This window comes from Elaeis guineensis, chromosome 11 (assembly GCF_000442705.2).
Source record: "Elaeis guineensis isolate ETL-2024a chromosome 11, EG11, whole genome shotgun sequence".
NCBI lineage: Eukaryota > Viridiplantae > Streptophyta > Magnoliopsida > Arecales > Arecaceae > Elaeis > Elaeis guineensis.
In genome coordinates, this window is record NC_026003.2 from 118,527,626 (window position 1) to 118,543,102 (window position 15,477).

A 15,477-nucleotide genomic window follows, 5' to 3' on the forward strand; every position below is an offset into this window, starting at 1 on the left:
TCCCGAAGAGCCGGCTCTCGCTCTCCCCTCTCGGCGCCGCATTCCAAAACCCTAGAAACCCTCCCTCCGGCGGCGCCATGAACGGACCTCGCGTCGAGCTCGAAGACGCATTCCCGGCGGGGAGCCTCTTCGCTCAGGGCGATGACGTGATCCTTGTCCCCCACTCCATCGACTTCCCCGACGACGCTGTCGACCTCTCCACCCGTCTCTCACTTCGCGTCCCCCTCTTCATCCCCTGCATCGCCTCCCCCATGGACACCGTCTCCGAGGCCGCCACGGCCGTCGGGATGGCTGCCCTTGGCGGCCCCGCCATCGTTCACTGCAACGTCTCCCCCGCCCTTCAGGCTGCCATCGTCCGCTCCGCCAAGTCCCGCCGCATACCCCTCGTTACCGATCCCGCGTTCTTCGCCCCCTCCGAGCGCATCGCCTACCTCTCCGACTTCAGCTCTGGTCCCTACGCCTTGGTCTCAGAATTCGGCACCGCCAAGTCGAGGGCGGTCGGCGGCGTCGCCCGGTCCGACTGGGAGATCCTGGCGGACAAGAACGCCCCGATCCTCGAGTACATGCGGCCAGCTGTGATTTTGAGCACGTGGCAGCGTTCTTGGCCGGGGAGTGGCTGGAATACGCGCCTCTGGTAGCGGAGGATGGGGAGGTGGTGGATCTGGTCACCGTGGAGCAGGCGGAGAGGATCCAGAGCTTGCGAAGCTGGGTGTGCCTTCGGTGGGCCCGGATGGGAGGTTCTTGGTGGGGGCGGCGATAGGGACCCGGGAGGAGGACAAGGAGAGGCTGGAATATCTGGTGAAGGCTGAGGTGAACGTTGTTGTGGTGGACACTTCTCAGGGGAATTCCATATATGAGATTGACATGATAAGTATGTGAAGAACATGTACCCAGGGCTGGATGTGATTGGGGGGAATGTGGTCACAATAGCCCAGGCGCAGAATCTGATGAAGGTCGGCGTTGATGGGTTGAGGGTGGGGATGGGATCGGGGTCCATATGGACCACCCAGGAGGTCTGCATTGTTGGTAGAGGGCAGGTACCATTAGTCTTTCTTCTGTTTTACTGCATTCCACTCTCCATGGTCAGGGCACGTACCTTTTGGTAATGCTACCAGAAATATTGCGATTTCAATATTATTAATTTAGAAAATTTTATACGATGATGTTTCTATTCGGAAGTCGTTCAAATTCATAAGTTTCACGTTGTTTGTTGATGATCATTGATTATTGATGATTAAACTGAGGATAGCAATTAAATACTGATTTATCACTGGAATTCTGCTGAGAAAAGTGGCTGTTGCAAGCAATAATGGTGGTGTGCAAGCGTTGGTTTAAAAAATCTCAAAGCACTTCCTTTGTATAAATGATGCGGCTTGTAACAAGATTTTGATCGTGCTCCCATTAAGCAAACTTTCCTTGATTTATGATTTTGTTGCTTGTAGAATTTATATACTGTATCTCCCCTCTTAATACTACCTCTGTTTTGATGATTATAGGCAACAGCTGTTTACAAGGTTGCATCTTTTGCCAAGGATCATGATGTCCCTGTAATTGCTGATGGTGGGATTGCAAATTCTGGGCATATTGTTGAAGCTTTGGTACTAGGGGCATCTACCGTTATGATGGGCAGCTTTTTAGCTGGCAGTCATGAGGCTCCTGCGGTTTATGAGTATCAGGTATATCATCTAAATATGAATATTTTCAAAAAAGAAAAGAAAGAAAAAAGATATTACTGGTTAGAATCTTCAACTATAACATATCTTTGCATGATTTCTGATACGAGACAATTTGCTTCCTGAGATGTACTTTATTCATACTTATATTTATTGCTTCATATTGGTCCGTACTTATTCATTACTTTTTATTCATATTTCTAGGTGGTTTTTGGGTAACAAAATGTCAATTGAACACCATTCTTTCATACCACGGATGGTATTTAAATTTTATATTATATTAATTGATGACATCTCTTTCTTGGCCTTTTGTTTATTTGCCTAGCACCTGTTGAATTTGTCAACTTGGTATAGAAATGCTTTATGATTTCCTCTTTTTTTTTCTGTTCTTGTGGCATTATTCTTTAGTTTTTTACTTTTTGTCAACGCTCTGTGTTCTGGAGCATAAATGCTGTTACCTCTTTGAGAGGGTTCAGTCTTTAGTTTTTGTTATTTTCTTTCTTAGGAGCTATCTTATTAGAGGCATCTGTCACTAACTATACCTTTTAAGGTCACTCTGGGCGTGTCACCCCATGTGGCTATATTCTTAGACTTCCTACTTTTTTTATCTTAAAAGTTTTAGCAATTATCTTGTGATTCTTCTACCTATCAGGCAAATCGCAACTTTTACCTGCCTTACTGTGACTAAGGGTGAGATTTTATGTTCACTTTGGACCACAGATGGTTTTTAGTCACTAATGTGATACTCCTGAGATCACTTGCTTTTAACACCTTATTAGCTATTAAGTTACCCTCGGCTTCCAGAATTTATGATTCTGGTTCTTATTGCCAATCTGCGCCCTTCTAATCAACCCGTTAGAAGCCCTCATTGTACATGTGGTTTGCTGTTTCCTTATGCATCATTGACTATGCCATCTCCTTAAGTTCTACCCTTTTTTGGAAGAAACATCAACTGTTCTCTCTTCCTTTCCTCATCTTCTGTGCTTGATTGGATTATCACCAGCCATCTTTTTGTTCCATTGCCTGCCATTTTTCTTCAATGAATGTTTGCTTATTTCCTATATGTTATAAGTAGACTAGGTCTCTCGATCAAGTGCTACAAAGGAGTGCCCTGTCTTCATTGACATTTTGTGAGCGATTGTGTGGTTTCGCTTGCCCTCGGTGAGTTTTATTGTCGTTATTAGCTATTCCATTGTGTAGAAGACAAGTGCATTATTTTACGGATCATAGCCAATCCAACTATAACCTGCCAAGCTGCCTTCCCTACTTCATGTTTCCTCAGACATTTAGCTTGGAATTGTTTATGTGCCTGCATTGTATGCATTGTTTTTCGTTGACAAACATTGTCTGTATCTATATTGAATTTATTATGATGTCAATTTTGTTAAAATATAATGTTTGTTCTTTTTAATTTTTAAGTTATGTAAGTTTTGGTTTCGTTGTATGTTGGGTTCGTGTATGGGCTTATGTATGGTTGGGCTCATATTGTCATTAATAGTTTATATGTTGATGTATGAATTTTTATAGGATGTAGTAGCCTCACACATAAGAAACCTTATGTACTAAAAAAAAAAGAAGGAAAGAACCCTACATCTAGATTCTCCCCCAATTTTCCATCTCATTCTTAACTTCAATCTCCTCCCAAATTTCATCAAGTTAGTAAATAAAGCCAACAAAAGTGGTATTAGAGTAAGGAAGATCAACAAGATTTGAGTTTGAAGACAACAAGTGAGAAAGAGAGTACCATTCCAGAAGATCTCTATGACAAGTTCAAGCAGCATAAGTATGAGCATCAATCAACCTTCTATTCCTATTTTTGATAGAGAAAACTATGATTATTGAAGCATCAAGATGAAGGCCCTCTTTATTTCATAAAAGATTTGAGATTTGATGGAGAGTGGGTATGAAGAGCTATCCACTCAAATTAACCAACAAAGGGAGCAAATGAAGAACTACAAAAAGAAGGATGCCAAAGTCCTCTTCTTCATCCAACAAGCGGTGTTCGATAAGATTTTTTCAAGAATCATTAAAGCTACCAAATCAAAGGAGGCATGGGACATCTTGCAAGAGGAATTTCAAATGAATACCAAGGTGAAAACTAGCAAACTTCAAACTTTAAGAAGAGAGTCAGATAATTTAAGAATACAAAAAAATGAGAGCTTGAAGGATTACTTCTCCAAAATCATGGAGATTGTTAATCAATTAAAGAGTTATGGTGAAACCATCATCGAGCAAAAAATATATGAAAAATTTTTGGCTAGTTTGCCTCCAAAGTTTGAGACTATAGTTACTATTGTTGAAGAATCTAAAGATCTTTCTACTTTAAGTGTTCATGAGTTGATAGAATCTCTTGAAGCTCATGAGCAAAGATTGTTTAGGCACAAAGAATCATCATTACAAAGTGTCTTTCAATCTAAGCTCAAGGTGGAAACCAAAGTAAAAGAAAAGGAAGAAATATGAGAGGAAGAGGAAGAGGAAAAAATAACTTCTCAAGAAATCAAAATAATAAGAGCACTCAACCTAGGTGCAACATATGTAAAAGGTCTTCTCATGTTGAAAACGATTGTTGGTTTAGGAAAAAATCATAATGTTATAATTGCAAAAAATTTAGCCATTTTCAAAAAGATTGTAGATACCAAACAAGTAAGCAAGCATACTTCTTCGAAGCAAATGAAAACGATCAAAGCATATTTTATGCATGCCAAACCACAGATGAGCAAATAAATGATGTGTGATACCTTGTGTTGGGTAGATATCTGGCCAGGACACCACCTCCCAAGATCCTTTCAGTACCATGCGATGCAGTAGGAAGAAAGAAGAAACAAAACAAAAGGAAAACAATCAAAATACGTGGATCAGCCACAAAATGGCTCGCCTCCACGGGGCATGCAAACTTCACTATGAAAAAGAAATTTTACAAGAGGAGACCTCACCCTCAACCCTTGTATACCCAATTCTCTCTCATCTGAAGTTTCCCTCTCAAAAGCTCTCTCTCTCTTGGAGACCCCCCTGAACCCCTGAAGAGCCTGGCGACCGCTGTCCAGGAGCCTCTGCTTCTTCTCTCACAGCGCTCTCGCCTCTCTCTCTCTTCTCGGGTTCGTACGGCGGCGAGAAAACGAACCACTCACCTCTCTGTTTCGTCACAGGCCCTTTTAAAGGGTTAAATAGAGCTTAAACCTAATCTAATTAGGTTTAAGAGTCCTAAACAAGCCAAATCAGCGTCCCAGATCGTCGGATCAAGATCGGGAGCCACCTGGGCCGTTGGATCGCGCTTCGGTCCACGGAATAGTGCCGTGGACCGCGAGAAACGCGTGGGAAACGCCCACGCGGTCCACAGGCCGCGCCGTGGACCACCCGGTCCACGGTGGACCGGGGCAAGGGGGCCAGCAGGCTGCTGGCCTGGGCCGGCCCGCGCGCGCAGGCCTGGGCCGCGCCTGCGCGCGCCTGGGCCGCACGCCCGCCTGGGCTGCGCGCCCGCCTGGGCCGCGGGCCCCCACCGCGCGGGCCTGGGTCGCGCGTCCCGCGCGGGCCTGGGTCGCGCGTCCCGCGCGCCACCGCTTGCGGCCGCATCGCTGCCGCCCGCCGCCGGTCCTCCGCCGTCTCGATTCTCGTGCCGACTTCAAAAGCTCGTATCTCCTCCATCCGAGCTCCGATTCAGGTGATCTTGGTCTCGTTGGACTCCGTTTTTCGCCGCGAACCTCGCTGTGGGCTCAATGTGGGTTGAATCTCGAGGCGTCAAATCCTAACAATCTCCACCTCGACTCGATATTCGACCTCCTCCAAACTCCGAGAGCTTCTGGATCTCCTCGCCCCCATGCTCTGGGGTAATCGCCTGCTGATCATGGATGGGCAAACATGGGAGTCGAGCCAGGCTGCTCGATCCCATCTCCGTCGTATGCTGTGCTCCTCCTGACCTGAGACCTGCTCGGGGTATCATCCTGCGGCAATAGGAATCTTACCTTGCGACGTCGCCTCTCGTCCTCCCGAGTCTCCTGTCTCGTGCCCGATCCGCCTCCTGGAGCTCCACCTCGCTCTGGGCTCCGTCTGGCTCCCGAAACTCCACCTCGCACTGGGCTCCCTGCCAGGTAATAATGTCCTCTGCTCCCCTTCTTCTCCTCCAGCACAATCCTATTGCCGCGTAGCACCCTCAGGATTCCTCCACCAGCTACCGTCCTGTAGCCTTTCGAATCCAGTCTGCTAAGTGAGATAAGATTCCGCCTGAAATCGGATATGTATCGGACCTCCCCCAATCTCCTCACTGCACCGTCATGTGTCCTCCAACTGACCGTCCCAATGCCTCTGATCACACAGCTCGATCCATCTGGCAGATATACAGTGCCCTCACTGTTCTTCAGGGAGTCAAACTGCTCCTCTCTGCAACACACATGATAGGGGCATGCAGAATCTAATATCCACTGCTGGGAAGAAGTAGATACCTCGTCAGATATCTCCAGGACATCTCCATCTGAATCGCTGCCGGTCGTCGCTACAGCAGCCACCGTCCGATTTTTCAGTTGAGGGCAATCTCTGGCTAGATGCCCCAACTCTTCACACCGGTAACACCTGGTTTTGCTCAAGTCCCTCCTGGACTTAGACCGCCCTCGTTGCGATCTCCTGTCGCTCCGTCTACCGCCTCCTGCACCTCCAGAAACCACCAAAGCTGAGCTATCGACATCTGAGCTCGAAGCTGGGTTCTCCCTCCTGAAAACCTCATTCTGGAGTATCGCCGCGGTGACCTCGTCCATTTTGATAGTGCTCTTCCCCACTAGAAGAGCAGTCACCAAGGACTCGTACGAAGAAGGAAGCGACGCCAGCAAAACCAGCGCCCTGGTCTTCTCCTCAATGTTCTTGCCAACGCTGAGAAGGTCGGTGAGGATCTTCTGGAAGTGACTCAAATGCTCATGCACGCTCTGTCCCTCAGTCATCCGCAGTTGGTAAAACTGTCTCCAGAGGAAAAGTGTGTTGGTGAGAGACTTCGCCATGTACAACTCTTCGAGCTTCGACCACAGCACCGTCGGGGAAGTCTCGCTCAGCACATGGATCACCACCTCATCCGCCAGGTACATGCGGATGGTACTCACCGTCTGCATCTGTAGCCGTTTCCAATCCTGCACCTCCATGGTAGTCGGCTTCTCATCGCACAAGAGAGCATCGATCAACCCCTGTTGGATGAGCACGTCCTTCACCCTTGCCTGCCACAAGGAGAAATTGCTCTTACCATCAAACTTGTTGATCTCCATCTTGATTGTTCCTGTTTTCTCCATCTTCAGTCTTGCTCACCACCACTGCAATCTGCGTTCTTGTACCGCCTTGCTCTGATACCACTTGTTGGGTGGATATCTGGCCAGGACACCACCTCCCAAGATCCTTTCAGTACCATGCGATGCAGCAGGAAGAAAGAAGAAACAAAACAAAAGGAAAACAATCAAAATACGTGGATCAGCCACAAAATGGCTCGCCTCCACGGGGCATGCAAACTTCACTATGAAAAAGAAATTTTACAAGAGGAGACCTCACCCTCAACCCTTGTACACCCAATTCTCTCTCATCTGAAGTTCCCCTCTCAAAAGCTCTCTCTCTCTTGGAGACCCCCCTGAACCCCTGAAGAGCCTGGCGACCGCTGTCCAGGAGCCTCTGCTCCTTCTCTCACAACGCTCTCGTCTCTCTCTCTTCTCGGGTTCGTACGGCGGTGAGAAAACAAACCACTCACCTCTTTGTTTCATCACAGGCCCTTTTAAAGGGTTAAACAGAGCTTAAACCTAATCTAATTAGGTTTAAGAGTCCTAAACAAGCCAAATCAGCGTCCCAGACCGTCGGATCAAGATCGGGAGCCACCTGGGCCGTTGGATCGCGCTCCGGTCCACGGAATAGTGCCGTGGACCGCGAGAAACGCGTGGGAAACGCCCACGCGGTCCACAGGCCGCGCCGTGGACCACCCAGTCCACGGTGGACCGGGGCAAGGGGGCCAGCAGGCCGCTGGCCTGGGCCGCGCCTGCGCGCGCCTGGGCCGTGGTCCCCCACCGCGCGGGCCTGGGTCGCGCGTCCCGCGCCGGCCTGGGTCGCGCGTCCCGCGCGCCACCGCCTGCGGCCGCGCCGCTGCCGGTCGCTGGCAGTCCTCCGCCGCCTCGATTTTCGTGCCGACTTCAAAAGCTCGTATCTCCTCCATCCGAGCTCCGATTCAGGTGATCTTGGTTTCGTTGGACTCCGTTTTTCGCCGCGAACCTCGCTGTGGGCTCAATGTGGGCTGAATCTCGAGGCGTCAAATCCTAACACCTTGATAGTAAATGTAGCAACCACATGATCGGCGACAAGTCCATCTTTATTGACATTGATAGTTCTTCAATCTCACAAGTCAAGATGAAAAATGATGCACTAGTCCAAACAAGAGGCAAAGGGACAATTGCAATTGACACAAAGAAAGAGAGGAAGTTCATCCATGATGTTCTACTTGTTTCGGACTTGACACAAAATTTTCTAAGTATTGGACAATTGATTGAGCATGGGCATATGGTGCACTTTGAAGACAATAGATGTAAAATATATGATAAAAGGGAGAAAAAGTAACTTATGGCAAATATCAATATGGAGAAAAATAAAAGCTTTCCTCTCACTTTGCACTATGCAAGAATGTTGCATGGAAGATGAAGGTGAATGATGAGTCATAGCTATGACACAAAAGGTATGGGCACTTAAATTTTCAAAACTTGAGAAGTCTACATCAAAAGAATATGATGTATGGTCTACTGGCAATATAAGATAAAAAAGAAGTTTGTGAAGGATGTACACTTGGAAAATAACATCGAGAGATATTTCCAAAGGAGCATGCATGGAGAGCCAAAGCACTGTTGGAGTTTGTTCACATTGACATATGTGGACCTATGAAAACTCCTCATGTCGGTAACATCTACTTCATTACCTTTATTGATGACTACTTAAGAATAACATGAGTGTACTTTATGAGACACAAGTCTGAGGCATTCACCATCTTCAAGAAGTTTAAAAATCTTGTAGAAAGATAAAATGAGCACTACATCAAAGTGCTAAGAAGTGATAGAGGTGGTGAATACAACTCAAACGAATTTAAGAAGTTTTGTGAAGATATTGGTTTGTAAAGGCAATTAACCGTTGGCTATATGTCGAAACGAAATGGAGTTGTCAAAAGAAAAAACTGTACTATTTTTTAGATGGCTAGATCTATGCTCAAAGACAAAGGTCTTTCAAATTTTTTGGGCAAAATTGGTGTACACGATGGTGTACTTGATGAATAGATATCCAACAAAAGCTTTCCAAGATAAGACACCATTTGAAGCTTGGTCTGGTAGAAAGCCTTCAGTGAAGTATTTCAAAATCTTTGAATGTGTATGCTATGCACATGTTCCAAAGAAGAGGAGGCACAAACTTGATGAAGTGAAAAATGCATCTTTGTTGGCTATAGTTCTAAATCAAAATGCTATAGATTTTTTAGCTTGAAGCACAACAAGGTGATCATAAAAAGAGATGTTCTTTTCAATGAAAAGGCTACTTGGGATTGGAAGGAAAAGAAAGTTGAAGAAAATGTTGTTACTCTTGATGAAGAAATTCATAATACTCAAAATGAAGAAAATGAGGATGAAGATTCACCACAAACTTCTTCAAGTGTAAGTCCATCACCAACTTCAAGCTTAAGCTCATCTCCAAATTTCACTTCCATAAGAATGAGAAGCCTAAGTGACATTTATGCCACTTGTAACTTTTACATGATTGAGTCCAAAACTTATAAAGAACCTATACATGAAGAAGTGTGAAACAAGATAATGCAAGAAGAAATTTTTGCACTGGTTGCTCGACATAACATAATTAGAACTCTCATTTCTATAGCGGCACGCAAAAGTTGGAAACTACACCAACTTGATATAAAGTCGGCATTCTTAAATGGGGTATTGGAGGAAGAAATTTATGTAGAACAGTCTTAAGGCTTTATCATCAAAGGTCAAGAAAGCAAAGTATACAAGTTGAAGAAAGTATTGTATGGGTTGAAGTAAGCACCCCGAGCATAGTATTTTCAAATTGATGCCTACTTTAATGAAAAAGATTTTCAAAGAAGTCCAAGTGAATCAACACTTTATGTGAAAAAGCAAGATAATAACATTCTCATTGTCTCTCTTTATGTTGATGATTTGATCATTATCGGTAACAATGAGTATATGATTTTGGCTTTCAAAAGTGATATGATAAGAAAATATGAAATGAATGATATGGGTTTGCATCATTACTTTTTGAGAATTAAAATCAATCCAAAAGAAGATAGCATTTTTATTTATCAAAAGAAGTATGTAAAAAGCATTCTCAAGAAGTTCAAATTGAAGAATTGTAATGTTGTAGCAATACCTTTGGTGGTAAATGAGAAATTCATGAAAGAAGATGGAAGTGATGAAACCAATGCACTACTATATAGAAGCATTATTGGAAACTAATTGTACTCACAATTACAAGGCTGGATATAATGTTTGTATCAAGTTGACTTTCTAGATTCATGCAAAAGTCAAGTAAGATTCACTTTGGAGTGGCAAAAAAAGTCTTAAGATACATTAAAGGTATCAAAGCTTATAGCATCATGTATGAAAGAAGCAAAAATGACAATGTGAAGTTATTTTGATTTTGTAATAGTGATTGGGCCGGAAACATTGATGATATGAAGAGCACATCGGGCTCTATATTATTTTTTGGATCCGGTGTCATTTCTTGAGTATCAAAGAAGCAAGACATCGTGGCATTATCATCCACGGAAGTCAAATATATCTCAACTACCTTAGTGACACAATAAATAATTTGGTTGAGAAGAATACTAGAAGATGTGGGTGAGAAGCAAGAAGAAGCCACTATACTATTTTGTGACAATAAATCTACCATCTCGATGACAAAGAATTCTATCTACCATAGCCACACCAAGCACATCAAAATCAAGTATCATTTCATAAGAGATACGGTAGAAGAAAAAGAAGTTGAAGTGAAGTATGTGAAGACTCAAGATCAAGTGACGGACATCTTCGCATTACCCAAAGAGAAATTCATCTACTTTAAAGATCTCATGAGCATTCAAGAACAACCATTAAAGGGGAGTGTTAAAATGTAATATTTGTTTTTTTTTATTTCTAAGTTATGTAAGTTTTGGTTTAGTTGTATGTTAGGTTCATGTATAGGCTCATGTATAGTTGGGCTCGTATTGTCATAGTTGTTTATATATTGATATATGAATTTTTGTAGGATGTAGTAGCCTCACACATAATAGGCCTTATGTACTAAAAAAAAAGAAGGGAAGAACCCTAAATCTAAATTCTTTCCTAATTTTCCATCTCATTCTTAACTTCAATCTCCTTCCAAATTTCATTAAGTTGGTAAACAAAGCCAACAAATTTTAATTCACCTACTAATTGTGCTCCACATCATATACTTTATGAATAATTTTCGTCTACTTTCTGCCAATAGGCCCACCATTATTTACATGAGCATACATTGGTCTATTGTCATCCTCTTTGATTTGAAGTGTTATGTGCTTCTTTTCATTATTATACCAAAAAGGAGGCAAATCAGAGACTGAAGATATAGATGGGTCATAATCTCTCGTCTGTGGACTTATGGAGGTTATTGTATATCTTCTACTACCCAAGTGTATCCTAACCAAAATATCAGTGACCTTTTCTATTAATGCATTGATTATTAAAATAGAGGTAACAAGGGAAGATATCAGCGGCAAAATTATCACAATATCATTATTCACATTTTTTCTTTGATCTATATGAAAAATCAATTAATAATATAGAGTATAGGTGATCTGAGCTTATGAACTGTTTGGATACTCAGTTCAACTTTTCACCTTTTACGAAAATATTGAAGAGCAATGATCTTTGAATTCTCACTTGATGCTTTCACTGGGAGCTCTTAGACAAGACCTTCCTGCAAAGAAGTATTATTAAGCAATCAATTCTTTAATATTTTTGTTCCTGTTGATTTTATTTCATCTGACAATTGGCTCTACCAGGAAGGTCACCGAGTGAAAAAATACCGAGGCATGGGCTATCTTGAAGCTATGACTCAGGGGAATGGTGCCCGTTATTTGGGTGACAAACTCAGCTGAAGGTTGCTCAGAGAGTTGCTGGAGCAGTTGCAGACAAAGGTTCAATATTGAAGTTTATTCCTTATACAATGCAAGCTGTCGAGTAAGGATTCCAAGATCTTGGTGCACCCTCTTTGAAGTGCTCACAATCTTCTGCGGTCATAGGTGCTAAGATTGGAGGTGTGATCTGGAACTTATGTTTTGAAATTTTGCATATTTAAGAGTATGAAATGTGTTGAATGCTGCCAGAGTTAAGGCAGTGTTGGAATGCTCCAATACGATCTAGGACTCCATGTTAAACTTATACGAGATTTAAGGTCATTTAAAGAGATGGAATGGCTGGCAATCACAGTTAATCCCAATCTTTTTGGGATAGCTCCTTCCATTTCTGGTGTTTTATCTTGTCTGGAAACTTGTGAATATTCTGTGTTGTTAGCTGTCCAATCTCCTTGAATCACTCTGCTTCTCATTGGGAGTTAAATGGAAAACCCAGCCTGGAAGATCTTATCAGGCCAATAAGATCATCCGGCATGCATATGCCCCCCAAACCTTCTTCCTAATCTTCTCATTGTCTAGAAAGTGATAGGAAACGCTTTGCAGGTTGAGCTCATTATGTGTTCCGAAAAAAAAAAAACTGGTCTTATATTGTTTTCACAAGAAGTGCCCAGTGAAGTTAGCATGAAAGAAACAAGAAGTTCTTATAACCTCCTTTATATTCTGAGTGATGACTCAGAAACTCATTCATATACCATGAGTTCCGAAAATTATACATCAAAACTTAGCTGTCTTTAATCTTTTTTGGTATCACTTTGTCATAAATCGTGTCCGCTAGATGCATGGTAAGGATGCCTAAATAACTTTTGTTTCAGGTTTTAGGTGTTTTGAAGTGTGGAAATCATGTTAATGAGTAACAGATGCAGTATGTGGATTCTGAATTTGAATAACCTATTTTGTGTTCTGATATGTTTTTGACACACCTTATTAGTAGATTTTTAGTTCAATGATTCCCTTTCCCCAACCTTTCCCTTCTTCCAAAAAAAAAAAAAAAAGTAACTCTGTCGTCAAAGAGTTAAAGAGCGATCCATTGATCTTTGACATGACATAAATTGTTACATCTCACATGGAGGTTAGGAATTGCATTCTTATGTTGGTTTCCTCCCTTGGATTTAGTCAGTATGTGATTCTTTTGGAGGTATCTAGATGAAATTCAAAGTATTGTGATTGGCAGCCATGTTGTATCTGGTGCCAACACTTGATTACAAAATTAACATGTCAACCTATCAATGTAGGCCATTTGTTTACATGTCACTGAAGATATCCTTTTTTTTCTTTTTTTCTTTCTTTCTTTCCTTTTTTTCTTTTTTCTTTTTTCTTTTTTTTTTTGTTGTGGAGGTTTGGGGGGGGGGGGTGTTGGATGGTGAAATATGCTGTTTATCTATGCTAATCTAACCCATTAAGTTGATAAGTAATTGCTTTTTTCTTATTAAAAGCATCTTTTCAGTATCAAACCGTTCTTCTTTCTTTTTTTTTTGGGCTAAAAATAGAGTATTAATATAATTCTTGTGTGAATACATCTAAAAGAGTCAGAAAATAAAACATCTCTAAGAAGCCGACCCTAGACAAGTCCAAAGAACATCTCCGATATGATCAACAACATAGACAACCATCTAGTCAACCATCGTATTGGCTTTCCTGAAAATATGATGAATGGCGAGGTTGACATAGCTCCGCAGCTAAATCGTGAGGTCCTGCAGAAGAGGGTGGGAAATGGCTCCATACCTGCAGTTTTGTAGCCAAATCACTACAATAGTTGAATCCCCCTTGATGCATGATAAGATGGTCAGTATGCAAGGTCTGGCGAGTATAAAATGATAAATTAAGCTTGCCTATCCTGTCTTATTTTGCAGGCTGGGACAGGGGCTGCCCAAGTTGAGGGAGGGGTGAATGGCTTGGTTTCGTCCAAGAAGAAACCCTTAAGCGGACTGACAATGTTTTTTTTTCCTCTTGATAGAGCCTTGATGTTATAATTCTCAAAGGTATGAGTCTTGAGAGGCCGATATTCTTCAGCCCCAAAATTTTGAAGCTGTCCTTGCATTCTTTTTGATGTCATGCAGTTGTGCTTCAATTCCAGAATTTTTCATTAACTTTAATGCAAATGTTGAACTCGGTAAATAACTGTTGTGATCTTGTCACGAGATTTAATTGAAATATAGCTTCTTGATCTTCCCTCTCTACTACCTTTAATCTTGCATGGAGTTGGCAATCTCCAATGTGGTAGTATGGTGCGCACTGCTAAATTAGCTGGACATCCATGCTTGATAAATCCATTTTGACAACGTTACGTCCTTCTACTGTGATCTTGACAAAACAGCTGTATTCCGGCTACCATAGAAATGCCAATCTGGTGATACGAATAGACAGGCTCGTTTTTTTGAGCCTTTAGTCCACTTGAGGTGCTCGTAAAATGGCACACCGTTCGAGTGTTTGTTCTTTCGGGTCCCAAATGATCTGGCAAGGCTGGCGCTTATGGGCGCATACATCATGCATGCCCATCTTGCGTTGAAGAGTTCTAGCTTTCTTGTGTACGTACACCTTCATAATAGGTAAACAGTTGTTCCACCCAAGGTGCAATCAAGATTCACGAGCACATTCGATGGAAAGTTGGTACGATCATCTCCTTGGTAATGGTTTAAGTCATGGGATGGCGTGGATGGGGACGATATGGGAGGTTGTAATAAGTTGTGAGAAGGTACTTGTACGGTCTACGTATGCTCATGTAACCATCTTATTTCAGAGACCCCCCGAATCGACAAATATAAATTTGAGCTGGATGCTCCATATCACAATCTACTGCCGGGTTGAGGTTTTTACCTTGCGTTTGCGCTCAGTTGAGGTTTTACTTTGTGTTTACATCATAATTGATAGTGTCGGCAGAATATACATTCATGCAGCCTCCCTTACTAAAAGAACATATATTTGTCCAGCGACTTATTCTTGTGAGGTACTTCTAGAGGGTTTTAGTTGTGAAGAAGTTTTATGATATAATATCCAGATTGATTTATCTGGGAGCCAAGAAGACCACTTTTACCATCAAGCTTGATTGGCTGTAGCTGTGGATCTTGATTGAATCAATCTCGTGCTCTCAGTCGCGAGTAAAATTATGTCTAGATAGCCGGGAGGTGGCTAATGTTTATCATTTAGCTGAGCATAATCTTATTTTCAGTTATCAGCTGTGAATTGTTTTACAGGTCATATCATGATGGGAAAAAAAAAAGGATGGTCATATGCTGAAATGCTAAACGTCACGTATCGGATCGTCGAAGGGATCACCGTTTCAAGATCAAGCGAGGGAACTAGCTAGATGGATGGCAACTAGATTGAACTAAATGGAAGCCAATGTTTGAAACGGAATCTCCCAGCGAGGGCTGTCTGAAACCAAACGGCCTCATCCCAAATTTCCATATGTCGTATGATAATGGCTCCTTAGGTTAAATCTTGCGTCGGTCATGAATCTAGAAGTGGATTCAGTTGCTATTTGCCTGCCTGACACTGGAGGAAGCACTCGACGCCAGTCACCATCCATCATCATGAAGCCCATAAGCCTCATCATCCACTGACTAGCTTTTATAACTGAAAATAATAAGCCATTGAGCAAATAAAATTTATAGCACTACTGGTGGCAATGAGGGCTGGTTCCCACTTCATCTAAGA

The 15,477-nt window shown here is 42.6% G+C and overlaps 1 pseudogene; it reads left to right on the forward strand.

The window, feature by feature from the left end:
• The window catches only part of LOC105053852 (inosine-5'-monophosphate dehydrogenase-like), a 14,159-nt pseudogene extending 172 nt beyond the window's left edge, over nucleotides 1-13,987 (forward strand).
• Nucleotides 13,988-15,477: the final 1,490 nt, after the last annotated feature.